Raw genomic sequence first — 24,694 nt, forward strand, 5'->3', positions numbered from 1 at the left:
TGATGACTTCAATAAAATTATGTGGTCACGGATTGTCGAGTGCGGGATTTTTTAGATTCATTGTATCCCCAAAAGACACTGGTCGTTGCTTAGCAACGATCACGTGATCTTGACTAACTACCTCAAGAAGTTAATGCATCTGTGATACTTACGATTACTTTGATATATTGCTGACGCTTATGCCAACAATCACTGATACAAGCAATCATTGGCTTCACCAGGAAAGACGAAGAACGATCCGTTCAGAAGCTTCTCTACTTCAGAAGTAAGCTAGCTATATACCATTACACCTTTATTGCTCTATATATAGTACCTTCTATGCGTGAGCACATTTAACAAGTGAATAATTTAGCTACTAATAAAACAAGTAACTTACTCAATCAAGAAAATTAATATGCACATACTAATGCACCTATCAATGTCAAGCCCCACCTCCAGGGACCCCATGCATACACCTATTAGGGATTTGACATCTACATCTTGCCCCACCCGTGGGGTTGCTGACGGTGGCAGTTTGTTGAACCAAAATTATTTTAATAGGTAAATCAAATCCCTTATAGAAGCCCCTCTTTTGAGGTGGGGACATAGTGGAATTTCTTAACCCCAGTTCCAGACACTAGACTTTGTCAATTGCCCCACTCTACCCGGGGTTGGGCATGACATCAATAGGTGCTGTGCAATACCAAAACAATATTTATTGCAGTCAAAGTCCAGAGTGTGGCAAGGAGTTTTCTCATAACTACCATCACAGTCTTCAAAAACATCGACGTCATAAAATGAGGCAAACAATTTCACGGACTCATGTGTACTCAGAAATCATTCTTCACACTCCTAGAAATGAGAAAGACATTAAGAAATGGAACAAGCTGGGAATACACATCATTTCATGTAGTGATTATATTATTATTCAATTGTGACCGTAAAGTGCAGCATGAATATTTGAAACAACATCAAATTTTGTGTATAAAGAAAAAAAGTTTTGTGTATTTTGTAAACAAAGGGGATAGTGGAAAGTACTTAAATTTAGTCCATGTACATTATGTTCATGCATACACACAGCTTATGTATGTATGTATGTATGTATGTATGTATGTATGTATGTATGTATGTATGTATGTATGTATGTATGTATGTATGTATGTATGTATGTATGTATGTATGTATGTATGTATGTATGTATGTATGTATGTATGTATGTATGTATGTAAGTATGTATGTATGCATGTATGTATGTACGTACGTACGTGCATATGTATGTATGTACGTACGTACGTGCATATGTATGTATGTACGTACGTACGTGCATATGTATGTATGTACGTACATACGTGCATATATGTATGTATGTACATAAGTGTGTGTGTGTGTGTGTGTGTGTGTGTGTGTGTGTGTGTGTGTGTGTGTGTGTGTGTGTGTGCGTGCGTGTGTGTGTGTGTGAAGCAGCATAGCCAAGTGGCTTGAACATCACCCTATTACCCTGGTAATGGAAAGGTTCCAGGTTCGATGCCTGGTTATACCAAGTTAGTGTTGTTGTTGTTTCCTTGAGCAAGAAACTTTACTCACATTGCTCCAGTTTACCCTGATGGGGGCCTGGTGGCCTGGTGTCAACTGGGGAAGCAGCCTTCCAAGGTATAGCATAAACATTACCTGGGAAAGCAAATGTCCAACCATCCTTGTGTTGCTTAGCAGTGTTGGAACTTACAGTAGGGTTCTGCAGCCTCTCACTGTGAGACCTGGACAGTCCTCCTGTAGGTTACTAGTTCTGCCCCAGGGATTTGCTTGCACAAGACTCCTTCCTATACAAGACTCGAGTGCCTGAGTGGTGCACAGGCATCCCAATGCTGGTTGGCTGTGTGGCAATAACTGTGTTTCACATGACAGCTGAGTCCTTGTGTGCATGTCTGTGTGTCTGTACGTGTGCACATATCATGAGGAGGGGCACATGGTACAATTGATATGTACTAGTCTAGAGTAAGTCATCAATAACCGGACAATTATTTCCCTGACACCTGTAGTTGCCAAACGGATAAACCGATCAGTCTAAATATTTGAAGCGTATAAAGGTCTAAGCTAAAGTACTTTGAATATAAAATTTCAGCCCGAACCTTTGAAGCAGCTAGGAATACGAAGCCAATATATCTGTTCGGAAAAACAATCAATAACCAAACAAAGCGATCAGCAATCTGGACAGTAGCCCTGAACTCAGTAACTACAGCTCCAATTTCCACCAAACTCTAGGGAATGTAACATCAGTCTATGGTCGTGTGTTGATAAAAATTTGGAGTCTCAGCTATGGAAGATACGGCTCATTGATGTCAACGTGCTTCGTTGACTACCATTTCCGGACACCGCTATTCTTTGGTTTTTGAGAAGCTAACGCATTTGCAACATCTCCACAGCCACTCAAATGATGGAAACAGTTGCTGTGAACATTGTGCTATTGCTGTTTGATCCAGGTATGGTCTGTTTTGTCTGCAGCAACTCCTTACATGCCATTAACTAATGTTTTCGAGCAGATGGGTCTAGTATACAGTGCAATAACATGTCCATGTAGTCCAAATCTCTGCATGTACGATGGTTTTGAGACATCTTTTAATGATGTAAAGGGTACAATATGAAAGAACTTTCTTCGATTAGTAGGGGTACTAGCTGGTTTATCCCACCATTATGGTCAAAGTGCTCAACCTCTATACAGTGACACATCAACATAGATGATCTTTTTTCCAGACACCTGTAGTTGTCAAATGGCTGAACCAATCAGTCTGGTATTTTTGGGACGTAGAAGGTCTTAGCTGAAGTACTTTTATGTTCCAAATTACTGTGCATAAATTTGCAGCCAAAGTCACTTGGAAAGAACCTGTGGAGATTCATGAACACTTAAGGCCATCATTATTATATTGCTTGTTTCCCATCACCCAACAGAACAAAAGATGATGCGGGTGAGAGGTGTTATTGATTATTGATTATACACTTAACTCTAGTTATTTCAGTCTCTGACTGCTCTATTAGAGTATCCTGATCTTGAAGGCTGCCAGGGCTGTACACCATGCACCTTGTTGAACAACAGTGGAGGGACTTCCAACCTTCTGCTATGTTTCCATGCACAGATAATGCTTTACCTTAAAACTTGATCACTCTGTGCCTCCTGCTATCATGAAATAGTGCACTCATGTGATCTATAATGGCAATTAAATTTGGTGTGGCTACATAATAAAATGATGCGGGTTGAAGGAATATAACAATGATGGCCTAACTATAGACAAGATCAGATATTAAATCAGGTAACAAGATTAGATGGATAAATAGCTACATAAACTTGTAGCCAGTGTCAGTTGGAAGGAACCTGTGGAGAGCCAAAACCACACTAGATCACAATCAGGTATATAATCAATCAACCATTAAACATTATGGTCAAACTATATAATTCAAATAATAAACAAACCTCATTAGCTATTGTGTCTCAGCCTGCAGCAAATATGCCAGCATAATAAATAGGCTAGAGTGCTATGCCAGCATAGGCTAGTGTATTATGTGGATATTTCCAAATACTAATGCCTGAAAACAGATTAATACTCTCTAATACACCCAGTCAGTAGAAAATGCAAACTGCAACAGAAAAATGCCTCCTACCCTCTAGAACAGTCCCTTAGAGTTAAATACCCTAATAGACCATTTCACTGATTAAAATGTTTCTGCATATTTGACTCTGGCCTAATTGCGTCTCTTCCCTTCAAAGCATATTGTGTGCATGGTGTGAAATGATGGTTGTCATAGTTTGCATGCAGTCAACATCTGTCTTTATTTATTAATGTCATTGTAAACTAACTACCTGTAGTGACCAGCCATATTAACTTATTCTGAGCAACTACAGTTCTCCCTTGATATTCAACCTCATCGGTATCAAGACATGTTCAGATAATCCAAAAAGTTTGGATAATCAAAGCCCATTCATTTATATACAAAGATTATACCCTTGCTGTTTAATAGACTATATGAGCGATAGGAATATTAAAGTATGTCAGACCATTCTAAATGAAACAAAGAAAGGAAGGGCCCCACACAGGCAAAGCACAATACAAATGAGATGATACCAGTGAGTTCATTAAAAGCTTGATGGTTTCATCAGGAAGTTCTTTCTTGTAGCAATGTACTGGGTTCCTACTTTAGCAGTACTACCGTACTGTTTGATAAATGGGGCTGGTACCCTACTGGTTGTTAATTAACATGAATACACAACATTGTATTATTGTGACTAATCACATAAAATATTGCCATAAATTTCCACAAAACTATGGTACAAATATCAGACATAAGGCCAAACATACAAGTAATGTGGAAGCTACAAATTCATTGTTTACAAGTATATCAATATAACAATACTCAGAGTATATTTTTCTTGCAAAACTTCAGTAGCCTCTTTCTTGGAATTTGTTCAAGTGATATTTATTTCTAAGGCTAGTGTTACTACACATCAAAGGTAATACACTGTGGTAATCTTACCGGCTTGATTTATTCACTGTTTATGGTCACTTCAGCCTGAGACGTGCCTTTTGTCTACCAGCAACAGCTACGATGGTTGTATCATGAAGTTACCTTTGTCTTCCTGGATGCCACTATTCAGGTGCAGTGACCATTCGAGGTGATGTAAACATGGAACATGTGCATATATGTGTATAGCATGCAGTGTGATGTCTGTGTGTATGTGAAGTTGTATGCATGTGCATTTGTGTATGTGTGTATGTGAGCATGTTGTGTAACTGCATGTGTGTGTGTGTGTGTGTGTGTGTGTGTATGTGTGTGTGTGTGCATGTGAACATGTACGTAAGTATGTTTGGTAGTCATGGTAGTGAGTAAGCAAATAATCATATTAATCATGTTTATAACAACACACATGGTTTACTCTCTACACAGAAAGTACAAGAATTTACTAAAAATTGGTATAGATGTATATAATTCCACTTGAAATTTAGCTCATGAAATCAATTCTGAGGGAAATTTCACCCATCAACTGTTGTATTGGAACAACTACTACTTAACTACTATTCTATATATTAGAGTACTTTTACAATGAAAATTGTACAATATCCTACAGTTATAAATAGGGCTGGTACACTGCTGGTTGTTACTTGTATATTATTAACATGTATACACAATATTGCATAATATTATGTATAATCACGTAAAGTATTACCAAAAATCTCCACAAAGGTAGTGTAGTTGTAACTTCCAAACTCATTCTCTACCACACAATGGTACCATCCTCTTTGACTTAGTGTAACATCAGTGAACACTATAGTGTGTGTACCATGTGATGTCACTGTCTCATAAAACTCATCATTAATGTACCATGTGGAGTTTGGTGGGGGTACAGCATAATGACAAATGATATGTTAAATGTTGAACCTTCTTGTATACTCATGTTTGAAGGGGTTGACAAGACTATGCTGGGAACTATGCAGAGCAAAACATATTTAGTACTGTATGTACCCATAATAATTCATGTATGCATATATTGCCCACATTTTACAATGATGATATGAATATACATATAATGCAATACAGAAAGATTGCTGCAAATATGAGGCATAAGGCCAAACAAACAGACATACAGTAGCATTGTGGAAGCTACAAATTCAATGTTTGCAAGTAAATTTTACTCAGAGTATATTCTATTACTTTTGACTTGTAGCACTTGAGTGGTCTTTTTAATTTCTTCAAGTGATACATTTTACTAAATGTAGCTGGTGGTACTACATATTAGAATTTCATTGGTAGTTTCCTTCTTCCTTTTTAATATAATAATTTCCATATCACACCGTGGCCGTGGTCAATCAAGATCATGCAAGCATTATACCAACAGTGGCCATAATGCAATGTCGGTTACAGGAATTCAACAATACCATGGAACTAAGCATTCCTTCACATCTTACTACAATTAGCTCTCTTATAACCAAGAGTTAAAATAGTACCTTTTATTATGAACTCTTGTTATAACTAACCTTCACGTTGACACTCTTTTACAGTAGTAGTGATATCAAAATTCTGGAAAGGATCATCAAAATCATCATAGAAAACCAACACATCACAAGACTCATAGTACCGATAATTTGTGGAGATCTCATAGCTTAACTGATGTTTGTCACTGATATCATCTGAAGTTCTACTATAGTCATTCTGATGGATACACAAGTAAGTAATTTACAGTATACACACATGTGAACATGGCACAAAACACTTGGTGATGTTGCCTCTTTCTTTTTCCTCTCATTATTCAAAAGTATAAAACATTTTTCAAACCATCTACACAATAGTTTTAGTGACATCTACATAGATTCTGATAGAATTTTCTTCACTTGGATGCATAATATGAATTACTGATATATTGTGTGTAGTATAGTATTAGTATGTTAGCCACTGTCCTGTTAGTACTATCACAGTAAATATCTGCTCTAGTGTCTGCCAAGCGATATGAGATTTGTTCAGGTGTGAGATTTAGATTTAGCCTCGGGTTACTAAATCGCTTAGTTCCCTTGGTCTTGGTGTCTAAGCAGCTTTTTACATGAGAGCACGATCAGTCTACTGTTATACCAACTATGACAATCTCTGTAGAGAATGTTTCTCTTATGTATTATACTTCCTCTCATTTACAATTGATAGTTACAATCAAAACACTTTAAGTTACAGATCTTTCCCTTTTAAATTACAGTATTGCTTGTCCAATTATATAAGTGTTGTATGGACATGACCAATAGTTTGGCAGCTTCTGACTAGTGTTAGTTTGCATACTGATACAGAGTGTAAAGAACAAATGCCTGGTGATCAGGATTGCTCAGGTGAAGAAGCATGTCAGGCAAAGAAAACAAACAAAAAGACTTTCGAATTGGCTTTGGGTGCTGTTGACTCACATCATGCCTAACCAGTAAGACACTGAGCCACTTGTGCATTATTCAGATACGTTACGTACTGAACTCACACCTGTAACCTATGAGCTACATACTGTAGGTGGTATATATATATATCTGTTATTAACAATTCCAACTGTCATGCATGTCTCACGTAATGGGTGGTGGGCTTCACCCATTCCTGTGGGGTACTAGTCCTGTCCTACAAGAGGATTTGCCTATATGTACTCATACAATTTTCATACATACAGTTTAATTTTTAAAAGGTAAGTACATTAATCCTATTTTCCTTGAAAACTAGGTGTGCCTGGTCACAGCTGGCAGCTGAAGAGTACACAGACTATGAATACACAGACCAGGACATCCTGACAATTTTCCTAGAAGGTACATGTTGTGTCTGACTACAACTAGTGTCTGTTTTGTACCAAAATTAAAGTAACAATTGTCCTAAATTAATGAGAGAAGGGGTGATGGCTAAATATTGTAAGACAGAATCAAAATGCATGCCACAGACATAATATGTAGTAAAATTATAGCAACACCACTAACAATTGACTAAACAATAAGAAATGTCCAAGGCAGCTTTACATTGACAAGCTACATTTGTGATGAAAATGCGGTCTGTGATGTAAGTGAAAATACATCAAAAACTCAGTGTCCCCCACATCCGCTCATGAAAGAATAACTTGTTAGCTTCTACCAAGTAATAAGAGGACAAATTTAAACAGTTAGATATATAGGAACCAGTAATTTTACATAAAGGTATTTTGGGTGGTACAGCACATTCATGTATAACTAAAGCGGAATCCCTATGCTATCAGGATTGGATAGGTTCAGCTTACTAATGGCCATGGTTAAGATTTTTACACTAATTTACCACAAACATGCAGTTTCTAATGAGGTACAACATAACAAAATAGCACAACAAATATGCAATTATGATTTAGCAAAGTCATGTGACAGAAAGACTTGTCTTAGTAATAAATGTGCAAAGACCTTTATGTGCTAAGATGCATAATGATGTGATATACGTATGTGCAAAGTTGTGTATTAATGCGCAATGTGTAAAGACTTTTGTAAAAGAACCTATAGGCTTCCATAAATAAAAGCATTGTTTTTATATGGGATCAGAAACTACCAGAATGGTTTACACAATCAACCTTATAATTATAAATCCCACTGCACAAATAAATATTATGCATACTATCACATCCCTATTGTCACTTTTGGTGTTGTGTTTCATACCACAATGAGAACAGGCTGAGTAAAAGCAGAATTTTTGAGCATTCATATGATGTAATTCTTGATGACTCAGCACAAGAACAATAATTTGCTCTACTGAACACCTACATGACCACACAGGCAGCCATGCAATTACTCCACTGTAGCTTCCTGCGTTGTGTCAACTTCCCATGCAGCCTTATATAGTAAAAGCACTAAGAAATACATGTTATAGGGGAACTGGATGATGAGGTCATTAATTGAACAAATCTGCTTGGAACCACTAGCAGATTACATAATCTAATGTCACTGTGGAAATATTGCTATGATTATTGTAAAAAGTATATGCACAAAAATACATTGATTTCACACTAAACTTTACAATACAAAGTACACTACTTTTGAGCTAATATGAAATACAATTTGTTTCCTAGTAAAACCAGTGAGTTTCTAGTTTTGCATTTCACATTTTGAAGCTCACATAAGACATTCTACTAAATAGGGGAATGTATAGTAAATACTCTCTTCTGCATGGGCATACAAAAGGTAAATGAAACTCACAAGAAATCAACTTTCAGAAAAAAATAGCCAATGTTAAAAACCAAATTAATGGTGATAAAACATGCATGGTAAATACCCTACAGATATGACACTTCCCCTTCAGTACAAGTGTTGACTTTCATATTAAGAATAATCACTACCAGAGACGTATGCCATGAAATGTCTATGATTTTTCCATGAAATGTTAAATCTCCCCTATGAAATGTACAATGAAAGTTGATTCATGTTATACCAGGGTTTGTTTCATGGGCCATGAAATACGTCTATTGATCAGAGTATCATGGTAATTTCATGGCGTTGCAGAGATTTCATGGGTGCAGTACCCATGAAACGTTAAAATTCATGGGATAAACCATAGATATTTTCATGGGTATTTTCATGGTTATTTTCATGGTAATTTCATATACCGTATCTGGTAGTGAATACTCAATTATCTCATACTTGTTTGGAAACATTGCTATATGCTTGGCTTACTTAAAACCACCTAAGCTCATTTCATAGAAATCACATTATCACAATAATACATGTCATACATACAAAACCAACTATCACCATAATATTCATTTTAGGGGCTTCATTAGTAAGCATTTCTGACACAGTGCTCTACTGTGTAAACCATCAAGCTGAACTCATGACACAGTGTATAGCAGTTCCTACACATTTCTGCTGCATATTATATGTATGCTATATGTATGCTATGCATGTAACACATGCACAAGTGCTTAACCAGGATTAAAATACTTCATAATGTGTAAATAGACATGTTAAACCTGGTAATTTCATGCACAAACAGAAATAGTATAGACTAATTGAGGTTCATTATAATATGTGACCGGATTTGCAAAAAAGTATTGGGTTAAATATACAGTACATGTATCATTGTAAAAATTTGAAAATTTTAAAATGCTTAGTTCTTTCTGAAAAAGGTGGCTAAGTTACATGTACAGTTACAGTAATTAAGTCTACAATATCAATTTAAAGTGCATTATAAAAATGTAATGTTTTGATCACACAACTGGCTTGTGTATGTCCCACTGACCCAGACAGCCACTTAAGAATTTAGAGGTCTGGAGAGCATGCATGAGCTACATTTTAACTACAAGGTTGGTTGCAGTCAATGTTATGGCTAAAATTATCATGCACGTATACAGTTATGTATATCAAACACTAAAACATATCTCACTTTCAGCTTGTCAGTACAAATCAACAACTGACAAGTGGGAGCAGTTCCATATAATTTTCCTACAGGCTAAATGTGTTATGCCAAACCTCTTCTTACTTTTAAAGGGATTGCACACAGTGGTGGAGGAAGCAATTGTTGTGAGGCCAGGGGGATGACCAGAGTATAGAATCTCTGGCAGCAGGAGGTCTGGAGGACTGTCTAATCATTCTAGCTTTCATGGTGTCTCACAGTTCACCATATTTAATTATAATATGAAACATTTCAACCAAAGTACCAACTTTTTATTTGCATTAAACCTCTTGGAAAAGTTTTTAGCTGGGTTAATCAAACACCATTTACTGTATATAAGTAGCCTTGAGACACTGGTAACACCTGATACAGTCATAAGATACCAACTTTCAAAGTAAGAGGACAGTGGTTTGATTCCCACTGAGGAGTTTTTTACTGATAGTAACATGGTTTTATGAAGCACTTTGACTGAGTATTCTATATTAGAGTATAACAATTTTTTCACAGTTTTCAACCCCACTCCAAGAAGGATGATTTCAGCAAGATATCATTCTGAGGGAGGCTTCATCACATCAAGGGGTCTTGAGCCCCCCTCCCTCATTCTGCCACCTATGATTGTACATGATTGCCAGAGAACTTTTCTTAAGCTCCAGCTTGACTAATCTCACATTACAGTTTTTATTGTGCATATATATCTTTACTATTCACAAGCCACTATAATATAATTATTATCACTCCTGGAACTAAGCTGATTAGATTAATTTTGTCCTCAAAATCAATTGTCAAGAATGCTTTGTCAATGAAATTAATAGTTCGTTATCATGTATGATTCGATATAAGTTACAAAGTGGATGAGACTTACTTGATACTAGTCTTAAGAATAAACATGACTCTTGTGACCTGGGTCATCCAATCTGGAGTTAGGATATTCCACAGTTGTTAGAAGACAATAAAAATGAACAAGCACAGAAACTACTGGCTTTATGTTGGGGCTTGCATATTGAAGTGAACAAATAGTGCAAACATAAAAGAGACAGGCAGTGCTACAAGAACTAAAAAGTGGTGACTGAAAAATACGATCACTCTATTATAAATGTTCAAGGTACTTGTAATGAACATAGCACCACTAGTAGTCATAGCTATCATTTTACTGAAAATCCATTAAAAGCTTTGTGTGAGTCCATAGCTTAGTCTTATTATTTTAAATTCAATAGTGCATTGACAAGTGGTGATGGAATAACTAGTAACGATGGACAGAATTATAATGAATGCCAGAGAACAAGTTTCAGATGTCCTTCTAATACATACTTTCTACTAAAAACTCTATATATTCTTTTAAGCAGTTGTCGGCTATGTTTTCTATATGCCGGCCACTATTGAGTAGCAACCAAAAGTAGCTGTAGACCATACTTGCCACTGCTTTGGATAGTGGATATAGAATTGGTCAACCAAGTTCTCCCTACATAAAATTTACACTGATAATTGAAAGTTGAAAACAATGGCTCTCACAATGGCAGATTTCATTGTACCTATCTAGTGCAAAGTTGTTCTCATGCAGGGGATAATGAGCTATGCTGTAATAGCTACCATTGCTTCATCTCTTGTTTCACTACTTTTGGGCATGACTGGATTTGCAAAAAGGTACCTTTTCCACACATTTTACATGATCAGCAAACAAAATGATATTTGTCTCTTTATACTGATTAACTTGTTCTTAGTTTCAAAATGCAGTCTGATACTTTAGCTTGATTTAAAGTTATGAAGCTTTAAAGTAAAAAAGAATGGGTCAAATTTTATGTGTGAAAAGGGTATCTTTTTGCAAATCCAGTCACTATATAATTATGTTGTAAAGGTTTTTGCCATATTTATAATGTGACTAGCTACATAGACATGTGTATGTAATATAGTGTATTTATTATCTAATCCAAAACAGCCAAGCTGTAAAAAAAGTGTGCGGCCCTCAGAAAGGCTATGGTGAAAAAAAGATGTGAAATCCAAAGTGGCGGCCAAGAAATGGCTGTGATGGTAGGTTAATGGTAAAAATTTTAATAACAACAATTCAGGTGAATTTGGTGCCGCTTGGTCTTGGCACAAAAATTCACCTGAATTGTCGTTATTAAAATTTTTACCATTAACCTACCATCACAGCCATTTCTTGGCCACCACCTTGGATTTCACATCTTTTTTCACCATAGCCTTTCTGAGGGCCACACACTTTTTTTACAGCTTGGCTGTTTTGGATTAGATTTCATTTCTTTTTGTATTTGTATACCCCAAAGTCGGCCTATGGCCAGCTTTGGGACTTTTTTAACCTATGTTTTTTTCTTTACTACAGGAAGAAGAAAAGATGAAGTAGATGTACTTTAAATATTTTATCAGTAAATGTACAAATTATATATACTGTATAATACATATGTGACCGGATTTGCGAAAAGGGGTCTTCCACACACATCCAATTTGCCAATTTTGACAATTGATAACTTCAGATTGAAAAGAGCTATTGCCTTGATATTTGGGCAGTGGTGAGCACCACTATAGCTGAATACATGGTGACATTCTCAGGTTAATATGTTACTTGAACACTGAGTTATGGTCTCCAACGTTTACGGAATTGGATGTGTGTGGAAGACCCCTTTTCGCAAATCTGGTCACATATATTGATTACAGAAATCTCCATGGTGGTTTCTTTGTAACTGAACACTCTACAAGGTGACTTCTTCTAATTGCTCTCTCTACAGGGTGATTTGTTTGTAGCTGAACTATCTACATGGTGGTTTCTTTGTAGCTGAACTCTCTACAAGGTAATTTCTTCTAGCTGATCTCTCTACAGGGAGATTTGTTTGTAGCTGAACTATCTACAAGGTAATTTCTTCTAGCTGATCTCTGTACAGGGTGATTTGTTTGTAGCTGAATTCTGTACAAGTGATTTGTTTGCAACTGAGCTCTTTACAGAATGGTTTCTTTGTAGCTGAACTCTCTACAGGGTGATTTGTTTGTAGCTGAAATCCCTACAAGGTAACTTCTTCTAGCTGATCTCTCTACAGGGTGATTTGTTTGTAGTTGAACTATCTACAAGGTAACTTCTTATACCTGATCTCTCTACAGGGTGATTTGTTCATAGTTGAATTCTGTACATGTGATTTGTTTGCAGCTGAGCTCTTTACAAAATGGTTTCTTTGTAGCTGAACTTTCTCCAAGGTAACTTCTTCTAACTGATCTTTCTACAGGGTGATTTGTTTGTAGCTGAACTATCTACAAGGTAATTTCTTCTAGCTGATCTCTGTACAGGGTGATTTGTTTGTAGCTGAATTCTGTACAAGTGATTTGTTTGCAACTGAGCTCTTTACAGAATGGTTTCTTTGTAGCTGAACTCTCTACAGGGTGATTTGTTTGTAGCTGAAATCCCTACAAGGTAACTTCTTCTAGCTGATCTCTCTACAGGGTGATTTGTTTGTAGCTGAACTCTCTACAGGTGATTTGTTTGTAGCTGAACTCTCTACAAGGCGATACTTCTAGGTGATCTCTCTAGTCTCTACAGGATTCCTTGTTTCTAACTGAACTCTCAACAGGGTGATCTGTTCATAGCTGAACTTTCTACTGGGTGATTTGTTTGCAGCTGAACTCTCTAAATGGTGGTTTCTTTGTAGCTGAACTCTCTACAATGTGACTTCTTCTAGCTGAACTCTCTACAAGGTGACTTGTTTCTAGCTGATCTCTCTAGCTGAACTCTCTACAGGTGATTTGTTTGTAGCTGAACTCTCTACATGGTGGTTCCGTTGTAGCTGAACTCTCTACAAGGTAACTTCTTCTAGCTGATCTTTTTACACTGCATATTTGTTTGTAGCTGAGTTCTCTACAGGGTGATTTGTTTGCAGCTGAACTCTCTACATGGGAGTTTCATTGTAGCTGAACTCTCTACAATGTGACTTCTTCTAGCTGAACTCTCTACAGGGTGACTTGTTTCTAGCTGAACTCTCTACAGGTGATTTGTTTGCAGCTGAACTCTCTACATGGTGGTTTCTTTGTAGCTGAACTCTCTACAAGGTAACTTCTTCTAGCTGATCTTTCTACAAGGTGATTGAGTTTTTTGCAGCTGAACTCTTTGCATGGTGGTTGCTTTGTAGCTGAACTCTCTAAAAGGTGACTTCTTCTAGCTGAACTCTCTACAGGATGATTTGTTTGCAGCTGAACTCTCTACGTAGTAGTTTCTTTGTAGCTGAACTCTCTACAATGTGACTTCTTCTAGCTGAACTCTCTACAGGGTGACTTGTTTTTAGCTGATCTCTCTACAGGGTCACTTGTTTCTAGCTGAACTCTCTACAGGTGATTTGTTTGCAGCTGAACTCTCTACATGGTGGTTTCTTTGTAGCTGAACTCTCTACAAGGTAACTTCTTCTAGCTGATCTTTCTACAGGGTGATTTGTTTGTAGCTGAATTCTCTACAGGGTGATTTATTTGCAGCTTAACTCTCTACAAGGTGACTTCTTCTAGCTGAACTCTCTACAGAGTGATTGATTTTTTTTGCAGCTGAACTCTCTACACGGTGGTTTCTTTGTAACTTAACTCTCTACAGGGTGATTTGTTTGTAGCTGAACTCTCTACAGGGTGATCTGTTCATAGCTGAACTCCCTATAAGGTAACTTCTTCTAGCTAATCTTTCTACAGGGCGATTTGTTTGTAGCTGAGTTCTCTACAGGGTGATTTGTTTGCAGCTGAACTCTACATGGTAGTTTCTTTGTAGCTCTACAATGTGACTTCTTCTAGCTGAACTCTCTACAAGGTGACTTGTTTTAAGCTGATCTCTCTACAGGGTGACTTGTTTCTAGCTGAACTCTCTACAGGTGATTTGTTTGCAGCTGAACTCTCTACATGGTTTATTTCTTTGTAACTGAACTCCCTGCAAGGTGACTTCTTCTAGCTGATCTCTCTACAGGGAGATTTGTTTGTAGCTTAACTCTCTACAGGTGATTTGTTTGCAGCTGAACTCTCTACATGATGGTTTCTTTGTAGCTGAACTCTCTACAAGGTAATTTCTTCTAGCTGATCTCTCTACAGGCCGATTTGTTTGTAGCTGAACTCTCTACAAGGTGATTTCTTCTATAGCTGATCTTTCTACAGGGTGATTTGTTTGTAGTTGAACTCTCTACATGATAGATTCTTTGTAGCTGAACTCTCTACAAGGTGATTTCTTCTATAGCTGATCTTTCTACAGGGTGATTTGTTTGTACCTGAACTATCTACATGATGGTTTCTTTGTAGCTGAACTCTCTACAAGGTAGCTTCTTCTAGCTGATCTCTCTACAGGACAATTTGTTTGTACCTGAACTCTCACATGATTGTTTCTTTGAAGCTGAACTCTCTACAAGGTGATTTCTTTTAGCTGATCTTTCTACAGGGTGATTTGTTTGTAGCAGAACTCTCTACAAGGAAACTTCTTCTAGCTGATCTCTCTACAGGGAGATTTGTTTGTAGCCGAACTCTCTATACATGATTTGTTTGTGGCTGAATTCTCTACATGATGGTTTCTTTGTAGCTGAACTCTCTACAAGGTAACTTCTTCTAGCTGATCTCTTTACAGGGTGAATTGTTTGTAGCTGAACGATCTACAAGGTAACTTCTTCTTACTTATCTCTCTACAGGGTGATTTGTTTGTAGCTGAACTTTCTACAAGGAAACCTCTTTTAACTGAGCTCTGTACAGGGTGAATCGTTTGTAGCTGAACTATCTACAAGGTAACTTCTTCTAGCTGATCTCTCTACAGGGTGATTTGTTTGTAGCTGAATTCTGTATAGGTGATTTGTTTGCAGCTGAGCTCTTTACAGAATGGTTTCTTTGTAGCTGAACTCTCTACAAGGTAACTTCTTCTAGCTGATGTATCTACAGGGTCACTAGTTTGTAGCTGAATTCTCTACAAGGTGGTTTCTTTGTAACTGAACTATCTACAAGGTGACATCTTCTAGCTGATCTTTCAACAGGGTGATTTGTTTGTAACTGAACTCTCTACAAGAAAACTTCTTCTAACTGATGTCTGAACAGGGTGAATTTTTTGTAGCTGAACTCTCTACAGGGTGATTTGTTTGTAGCTGATCTCTATACAGGTTACTTATTTCTAACTGATCTTAAAATAAAAAAAAAATAAAAATCTCTTGAATTCTGTTCAGGGTGACTGCTCTATTAGGATGACTGCTCTATTAGAGTATCTCGATCTCGCACTTGCTACACCAAGTTGGATTTCGTGTTATAACTCCGTGGCTTTAAGTCTGATTCTTCTACACCATTGAAGAGCCTTTCTAAGATGATAACTCCATCTGTACAGCGATTTTCAAAGCATTACCCCAAGTGGTTTATCTGGTAGGCGTGGCAAGCATAATAATAATAATAATAATAATAAAATATAAAAAAATAGCTAATCTCGATTGCGTAATTGTTACACACTGTTGATTTTTTCGCTGTATCTTCCTGGTTTTTAGCTCGATTTCTTTCAAAGCACAAAAGGTTTGAGGTTCAATAGTTAACCTATTCACCCACCGATTTTCAGCTTCTTCCCATACGCGGTTTACCCTGTAGGCATGACAACATATTGGTGTTATTTTTCGTGCATAATCGCTCATAACTCTTTGCCTGTTTATGGTACTCCAGCCAAAGTTGGTACCGAGATGCGCCTTTATACCCCCTTCTGTGTGCCAAATTTCAAGGCAATCGGATAACGCGTTCGCGTTTTATAGCAGTTTTTGTAAGTGTGCGAAAAGAGGAAGAAAAATAAGAAGAAAAAAAAACGAAGAAACTAAGCCAATATTTGAAGTCGCATATCTCAGGAATTCCTGAAGCGATTTCGCTCAAATTTGGAATGTGGAGTACTGAAGTTGGAGGGAACGTACACAGCAAAATTTGTCTTGTTTCATCAAGGAAGTACAGAGCTACGGAAGTGCGAAAATTGCGTTTTCTTTCTTCCTGTCAATATACTCACGGGGTTGCGCGCCGGCTTCTTGGGCCACACGACACACTACCGTGTGTCTTGATACCTGTTCTTGTTGTAAGTAGCTGGACTTGCAACTTTGGGTTTAGTGGTTCCACCTTCTAAACATTGAAAGTGCAACCAGAAGTATGGCTTGCTTGTGAAGTTTGCTCACTCTGGTATCACATAATTATATTGCTGTGGCATTAATGAACAGCCGCTTCAGATGTGGAAAACATCTGTAACTTACAATAAAACGCTATTTCATACAAACCTCTATATACTTTGAAATAGATACTACAGTTTTACTTTGAACTGTGTAACTAAGTACAGTGAAAACAAAATTAGATAAGTGATGAATTTGAGGATTTGATGAAAGAGTCATAATCATTTTAATGTGTATTCAATGCAATTGCATGTATGCATGAGTACATAGTACCCAAGTATTTAGCTAAGAGAAAAGTAGATTTATCCTTTTCCTATCTTACAAAACGGTGGCTAAGTGACAGTGCTATATAACTTAACAAAGAAATTTGTCACTGAATTTTAGAAAATCGACACAAAATATTCAATGATTAAGTAATAAGTTCTTGGCACAAATCCACTTGTTAATGATATCAATTCTCAATTCTTTGAATTACAACTGAAATATTTTTAAAACTGGACCCTGCACTAAACAGCATCACCTAAACATTAAAATTCTAATTATTTCATGTGTGACATTATGGATGATTTTCTCACAAAGTGAGTTAAGAACTTCGTATCAGGTAGTAAATTATAGACAAGCTTTTTAATTTAAATATTTCGTTGGAGAGTTTAGTGGCATCTTCATTTAGGAATGATTTGAAGTACTGCTTAAAAGTAAATACCCGTACTTAAAAGGCAGATAAGCAGTAGGTGCAAAGTTAATCAAAAATGTAACAGCACTGCACATGCCCATGTTAGGTATTTGCGTCAACTATAAGTTGCTGTAAGATCCTGCTACTGTGTCAAATTGAAATATGATTTCCTGATTAGCAGTAGGTGTACATCTGCCATCTGAAACTATAGAGCCTTTCGTTTACATGCTGACTGTAGTTATAAGTCAGTAGACGTTTATTAGTCTACTTCATTAAGGATTTTAGAGCTGCTGTTAGTAAATGGTTCAAGTACTAATGGTTGTTTGCTGTGGATAAATACATGTACATGTACATTTGCTCTGTAGTCTTATGTTAGGCAGGAACAAGATGCATTAAACAATATGGCAACACACAGTGCAGAAATTTAATAAACACACATGTTAATGCACACTGTAGGACAATCTGCTTGAAAGACAAATGCACTATATACACAGATTTGAATTTTCTTCAATAATAAGCAGGGGTGCTAGTATATCCCATGCAGCATTTCAGTGACATTGCAATGTTCATACATCGATTAGGTGGCTATGGAGATCATGAAAATGCATTAATCCAAAGAATAGCATGCAGTGTCCGGAAATAGTATATATATGAAACACATTAATATTGCCGTGCTGTATCTCATTCTCATAGTTGAGACTCCAAGCTTTCGTCAACATACGACCATAGACTGATATTACATGCCCTAGAGTTTCAGGGAAATCAGAGTTTTTGTTACAGACTTCAGGGCCACTATCTAGATTATTGATTGTTTTGTCCAGTTATTGGTTGTTTTTCTATACGTATGTGCTTCATATTCCTAGCTGCTTCAAATGTGTTTTGGCTGATATTCTGCATTAGAAGTACTTTAGCCAAGACCTTATATGGTCCAAATATCAGACTGATTGGTTCAGCCATATGACAGCTATACAGGTGTCTGGGAAAAGATTGTCCAGTTATATGTGATGTATATATCACTCTATAAAGGTTGAGCACTTTGACTACAATGCCTTAAATGGTGGGATAAACCAGCTAGCACCCCTACTAATTGAAGACAGTTCTTTCATATTGTACCCTTTACATCATTAAACTATAAAAAATGTCTCAAAGCCATCATACATGCAGAGATTTGGACTACATGGCATGTTAATGCACTGTATACTAGATCCATCTGCTCAAAAACATTAGTTAATGGCATGTAAGGAGTTGCTGCAGACAAAACGGACTATACCTGGATCAAACAGCAGTAACACAATGTTCACAGCAACTGTTTCCATCATTTGAGTGGCTGTGGAGATCTTGTAAATACGTTGGCTTCCCAAAACCAAAGAATAGCAATGTCCGGAAATAGTAGTCAACAAAACACACCGACTTCAATGAGCCGTATCTTCCAAACTAAACATAGTTGAGACTCCAAATTTTTATCAACACACGACCATAGTACATAACTTTAAAAAGTTTGAACGTATTCATTCTAAGTTTTGTACATTGATTCCAGCTACACAAATATTTGTGCCATATTTTGGATGAACGTAGAAGATTCCATACTGACATCATTGTTCATAGAACTCTTCATCAGTTCTCACCAGCTTACTTAAGAGAAACATTTAAGTACACTACAACCGTTACCTCCCATGTTGAAAGAAACATTCATCACCTTTTTGTGCCAAGAGTCAGGACTTCATATGGAAAGAATAGTTTTTACTATAAAGGGATGCAGATTTGGAACTCACTGAATACCTCAATTTACACTGCAGCTACTCTTGGACAACTTAAACACTTATATAAACCTCATTTTAACTAATTTTTACTTGCATATGCATGTATGTTAATGTGTATGTAATTACATTGTATGTTATGTATGGGCACTGCTGAATAGCAGTAGTTTTCTACTGATGCAGTCTTCCCTAAAAAAATTGACTGATGTTACATGCCTTAGAGTTTGGCGGAATCGGAGCTGTAGTTACTGAGTTCAGGGCCACTGTCCGGATTATTGATCACTCTGTCTGGTTATTGATTGTTTTTCCTGACAGATATATTCGCTTCATATTACTAGCTGCTTCAAGCGTTCTGGCTGAATTTTTATATTCGAAGTACTTTAGCCTAGATATTTATACAAAAGTCCCCTGACCAATGTAACATGTGTTTTACAGCTGATGCTCTAGAGTGGTAAGATTTACTGTAGAGTGGTTGTCGTGTACTATTCAAAAGTGGATGGGGTCTGTATTATACTAAAAATATGCTCTATAAAACTAAGCCCAAACAAGCTTTCAGATCAACCCAAAACACTTTCAACAAGTTGCTACAGAATTTTTAAATAATTTATTAAACGGAATTTTCTACAGACTGAGTAAGTAAGCAATTGACTGATGCCTTCAGACAAGCGTAACTTGATAACGGCTAAACCTATGGGCTTGATTTTTTCACTGTTTGGCATCGCTTCGGCATGACAGGTGCCTTTTGGCATACCGCAGTACGTACAATGCATTCTTCATGGACTTACCAGTGTCTTCCTTTGTGTCCCATTCATATTATTTTGCTGACAGTGAAAAGTGTCGATTTGGCAATAGCATGTGATTTTTTTTATTATCCTCTAGGTAATCAGTATAAGCTGTTCTTCCCAACTAAGTACATATACAACACACAGAGCAAAACACAAACAAACAAGACAAACAAACAAAAAAAATTACATATAATAATACCACACTTTACCTTGACCATCTTCTCCAACTGTAAAAATATGAATGGACAAAGTATGTACATAAATATAAGTGTGTAGGTGGTGTATAAATATATTTAGAGTAAAAAACACCTCTTGCTTGTTATTTCAAGGATACACCAACATTGTCATTATCATATCATGTGATCTTTTGTTAACCATTATTTACACAATAATGAGCCTTATCTGAAATTACACCACAGCCATAAAAATTGGCACTGAGACTCAGAGGAAGATATGAACTCTAACTAGCAGGTATGGCTATAAGAAATTACGATAAGTACATAAAAGCAGTTTTCAGTTGATTTTTAAAACAACACTAGATTCCTATTCTTTCAGCTAATTTACGTATAACCATACCTGCTGGTTAGAGCTTGATATCTTCCATCTCAGCTGAGATATTGCCATTCAAAAATTTTCTCCCCATAGTAGCCCATACAAATTTTACAAGAGTCCCCACATTTTTATGTCTGTGACATAATTTCGGATAAAGCTCATTGGGTTGGTAAGAAGACAAAGTGTTGGAAAGAAAATTTGGCCATTCGACTATGCCAGATAAAAGATAAAATTTGGCAGATCACATTTTGGTGAATGCCAAGCATTTGCACTGTATGTGCTATATGTACGTAACAGGCACCCAATAAGATTATTAAAATAATAATAATTATATATATAAGTTAATCTAAAAAAACTGAACAAGTTTTCAGCCTGAACTTTTCCCAACAAATTTTGCCTCATATAGTATAAGTGTAAGGAAAAATTTTACAAACTACAGTATAGTAGGGATCAGTACAATAAATATAGTGCATAAAACAAGAAGGATCATTACTTGAATTGCAAATTTAATGTATTTGCTACTTTAGCCCAAGAAGCCCATGGCTACTACAGTAGGAATTAAATTTGGCACTTCAGGTGATGGGACCCACTGATTATGCTGGCATAATAATAAGCATAATAGGTGCCTGAAAGCATTGAGCATAATGCTAGCATAATAGGCAGAAAACTTGTGCAATAGTATAAATTCTTCGAAATACATATCCCACAAAAGATCGATGTACTCTAATAGAACAGTCAGTAACTTTTAAATTATAAGGTAGTTGACTGTTCTATTAGAGAATATCGATCTTTTCTGTGACATGCATTTTGACAAGCAAGGGTTTACAATCTGTGCTTCAACCACTTACTGTATTCCCTTAAAGTGCAGAGTTATTAGAAAAACATGGGAACTGAGGTAAAAATATTGAGCATAATGTAAGTATTGAACATTAATTTAAGCATAATAGGTAATTTTTTAGCAGTGTAGCATAGCATACATAATAGGTAAAATAATGAGCATAATCGGCGGGTCCCTATTTATAGTATTGATCCCGAATGGCATGTAAGATTCCTAATTTTTATACATGCACCTGCTTGTTCATTTCTTTCAGAATATAATTTAACTTCTATAACACTGAACAATAGCACCAGATGTGTGTGATGTATGAAGAAATGTGCACCACTACTAATTACTAATCAGAAATGGATAGAGCTGTTTTAAATTAGCTTTTAAAGAGAACAATTATAGAGAGCAATACTAAGCTATATACATTTCCTGCAACAAATTTGCATACTCTGGCTGTTGGAGACATGATGCAGAAATTACAGATGGTTTTCAACCTGCAAATTGACATATTCTGCTATCAGCGAAAAGCGAAGAAGTCAACAGTGAAAAACTCAAGCGCATAAGCCTAATTAGCTGTTATAGGTAAGAGAAGTTTGCTTGTCTGCAGGCATCAGTTAGTCAATCAGTCAATTTTAAAGTTCTTAGCAACTTTTTGGAAGTTGCCTGACCGCACCTGCTAAAAATATACGTATATGGCCACATAAACTTAATTGTTAGTTTCTCATCCTCCTGTACTCAAAATAGCTGTGTGGGAGGGCAGATTTTTATTTTATTTTTACTGAATAGATAGCAGAATTAGTTAGCTAAGATGACTCAAAATGCATGTAATTAGACTGCTCTACCAAGGTACCAACTATAAAAGGTGCTAATTGACCTCCATTAGTCACCAGTGGTCCAAAAATCCTTGATGAAGTACAAAAAATGGCGATGCAGGTGGAGATGAGAAACTGATAATTAAGTTTATGAGGCCTATGCACAAAATTTTATTTATGGGTTAGATGATGCTTTTCTGGGCAAGTCATTAAAATAAGATGAAAGAATGCAATTTAGTATACACGTACGTATATGCAACATCACTTAAATAATAAGCATACACATTTCCAGTGTATGCATGTGTAGTGCTAATTTAAAATTGAAATCGGATTCCATAAAAAGTAGTGAAAAAGATATATGACAAATCGTGTGGAGCTATTACAACATAGGTATGTGGGAAATCCCTTCATTGACATGTTACCACCATCTGTTCAATGCAATAATTTTAGTTTGCAAACTATAGCATAGTTATGATATACATGTCTGGCTGTTCTATTAGAATGAATGGCTATGACTGCTTTATTAGAATATACTGGATCCTAGTTATACCAGCCACAATGTGTCTCAGGCAATGGTAAAGTGTTCAGATAAGTGAATTGTTCAGATAACTGAAGCCCATACATTTATACAGTGTACAACAGAAATTTATTGCTAGGACAGGATGGCCAATTAAAAGTAAATTTGATTGGCAGTTTGTGAAATTGCATGGCCACAAGACAGAGTTATACACTAATGGTGTGCAAAGCACAAGTCTTCTAGGGGCATGCCTCCCATCCCACCCCCAAGAATTTTTAAAAAGAATCTGAGACCAGTACAGCTACTTACCACTGAATCCAATTCACATATCTTTTACATAGATTTAATTACATTGTCAGTAATAGCCCGAACATATGTCAAACATCCATTAGAATGTTTGTTAAGCTTTTCGTTATCCCACCCATGCTCTATTTTTATGGTTATTAAAAGTATGTTTTTACTGTGCTTTTAACATGTTTATTTTTAAATTAGTTATTAATTTTGTGGTTACAATTTTCACAAATATATGTAATCTACCTTTGTGCAGCTTAGTGCATGCTCATAATGCGAAATAAAATTATCATCATTTTTGTCATTGATTTGACTAATTGAGTGGGTGTAACAACATATGAACATTCATTAACAAAAATTTATGAAAATGATCTAAAAATTTATGAAAATGATCAAATGTTAAAATTTAACATTTGTTTATGCCCCAGTCAGTAATATGTGTACTGTGTGCAAGAGATAAATCATTTTGAACCAATACAATAACCAGTGTAGCTATTTGGATAAGATAGGGAACTACTGAAGACAGACTTGGCTAAGCTTGGTTAACCATGGTGGTGTGACCTCTATAAACAACTCACTCACAAATATTTTAACACATGTCCTGCCAAGACATGCAAGTCCGGCTACTGCTTAATTTTCTATGTTGTACAATCATAGTGTTAAGCCCTGAGGAGTAGCTATGAGATTACAACAAAAACCATTACAATCTGGAACAATCTGCCAACACATAATTATATGGCTTTGTGCAACTTATCGCAAGAAAACTTCTGTTTTCATAAACATAGTGTACTGTGCATTGCTTTCTCTTCTACTTATGGGAAGCGTTGCTTGTGTAGTGCTCACTTCTTCACCACGCAAATTGTAACAGAGAATCAATAATTGAGATAAACATGAGATAGCTTATGCATGTGTATTGAGTCAGTCCAACAGAGATGAAGGCCTCACACAACAATTGAATGGCATTGATAATGAAAGCAACGATGCGATGATGATAATAATAGCCATCATAGTATGTACATGTTATAAATGCTAATAAACAACAATTACAGTTATGAAACCTTTGCTCGGCGATTGGTCAACAGCATCACTTGGTCAGAAAATGGCTGATGACTGACCGTTATATTCTACTCAGAGCTCTGTTGCAAGCTCTAATAGAACATACACCTGTACTCAATATACTCTAATACAACAGTCTTTCTGATTCAGATGAACGAAATGAGGCTAAGGGTTTACTGTATATTTATCAAACAAGTATATATTAAGGGGCATAGTTGCCATGTTGTATTATCAACAGTAAAACTGAGTTGATTAAAGCTAAACTATTGAGGGTCTGGTTGCTATGCTCCAATCATTTAAGGGTGTGGCCACCGTGTTCTGATCACCTAAGGGTATGATTGTTATGCTTTGTTTTCAGTAGCATAAGTGCTTCAAATAATTTTGTGGCATCTAATGCTCTTCTAAGGTAAGTGTCGCTACAGAAAATT

The 24,694-nt window shown here is 36.4% G+C and overlaps 3 long non-coding RNA genes across 3 annotated transcripts; 2 read left to right on the top strand and 1 right to left on the bottom strand.

The window, feature by feature from the left end:
- Positions 1-74: 74 nt before the first annotated feature.
- On the top strand, positions 75-917 carry LOC136241696 (uncharacterized). The gene is made up of 2 exons (XR_010694372.1): positions 75-265; positions 704-917. It is a non-coding gene; the product is annotated as an uncharacterized lncRNA (long non-coding RNA).
- Positions 918-4,196: 3,279 nt separating this feature from the next.
- LOC136241704 (uncharacterized) lies at positions 4,197-6,218 on the bottom strand. The gene is made up of 5 exons (XR_010694381.1): positions 6,000-6,218; positions 5,347-5,451; positions 5,192-5,290; positions 4,501-4,613; positions 4,197-4,455 (listed from the first exon to the last, which is right to left on the bottom strand). It is a non-coding gene; the product is annotated as an uncharacterized lncRNA (long non-coding RNA).
- LOC136241699 (uncharacterized) lies at positions 5,932-10,675 on the top strand. The gene is made up of 3 exons (XR_010694377.1): positions 5,932-6,189; positions 7,204-7,286; positions 9,972-10,675. It is a non-coding gene; the product is annotated as an uncharacterized lncRNA (long non-coding RNA).
- Positions 10,676-24,694: the final 14,019 nt, after the last annotated feature.

This window comes from Dysidea avara, chromosome 12, assembly GCF_963678975.1.
Source record: "Dysidea avara chromosome 12, odDysAvar1.4, whole genome shotgun sequence".
NCBI lineage: Eukaryota > Metazoa > Porifera > Demospongiae > Dictyoceratida > Dysideidae > Dysidea > Dysidea avara.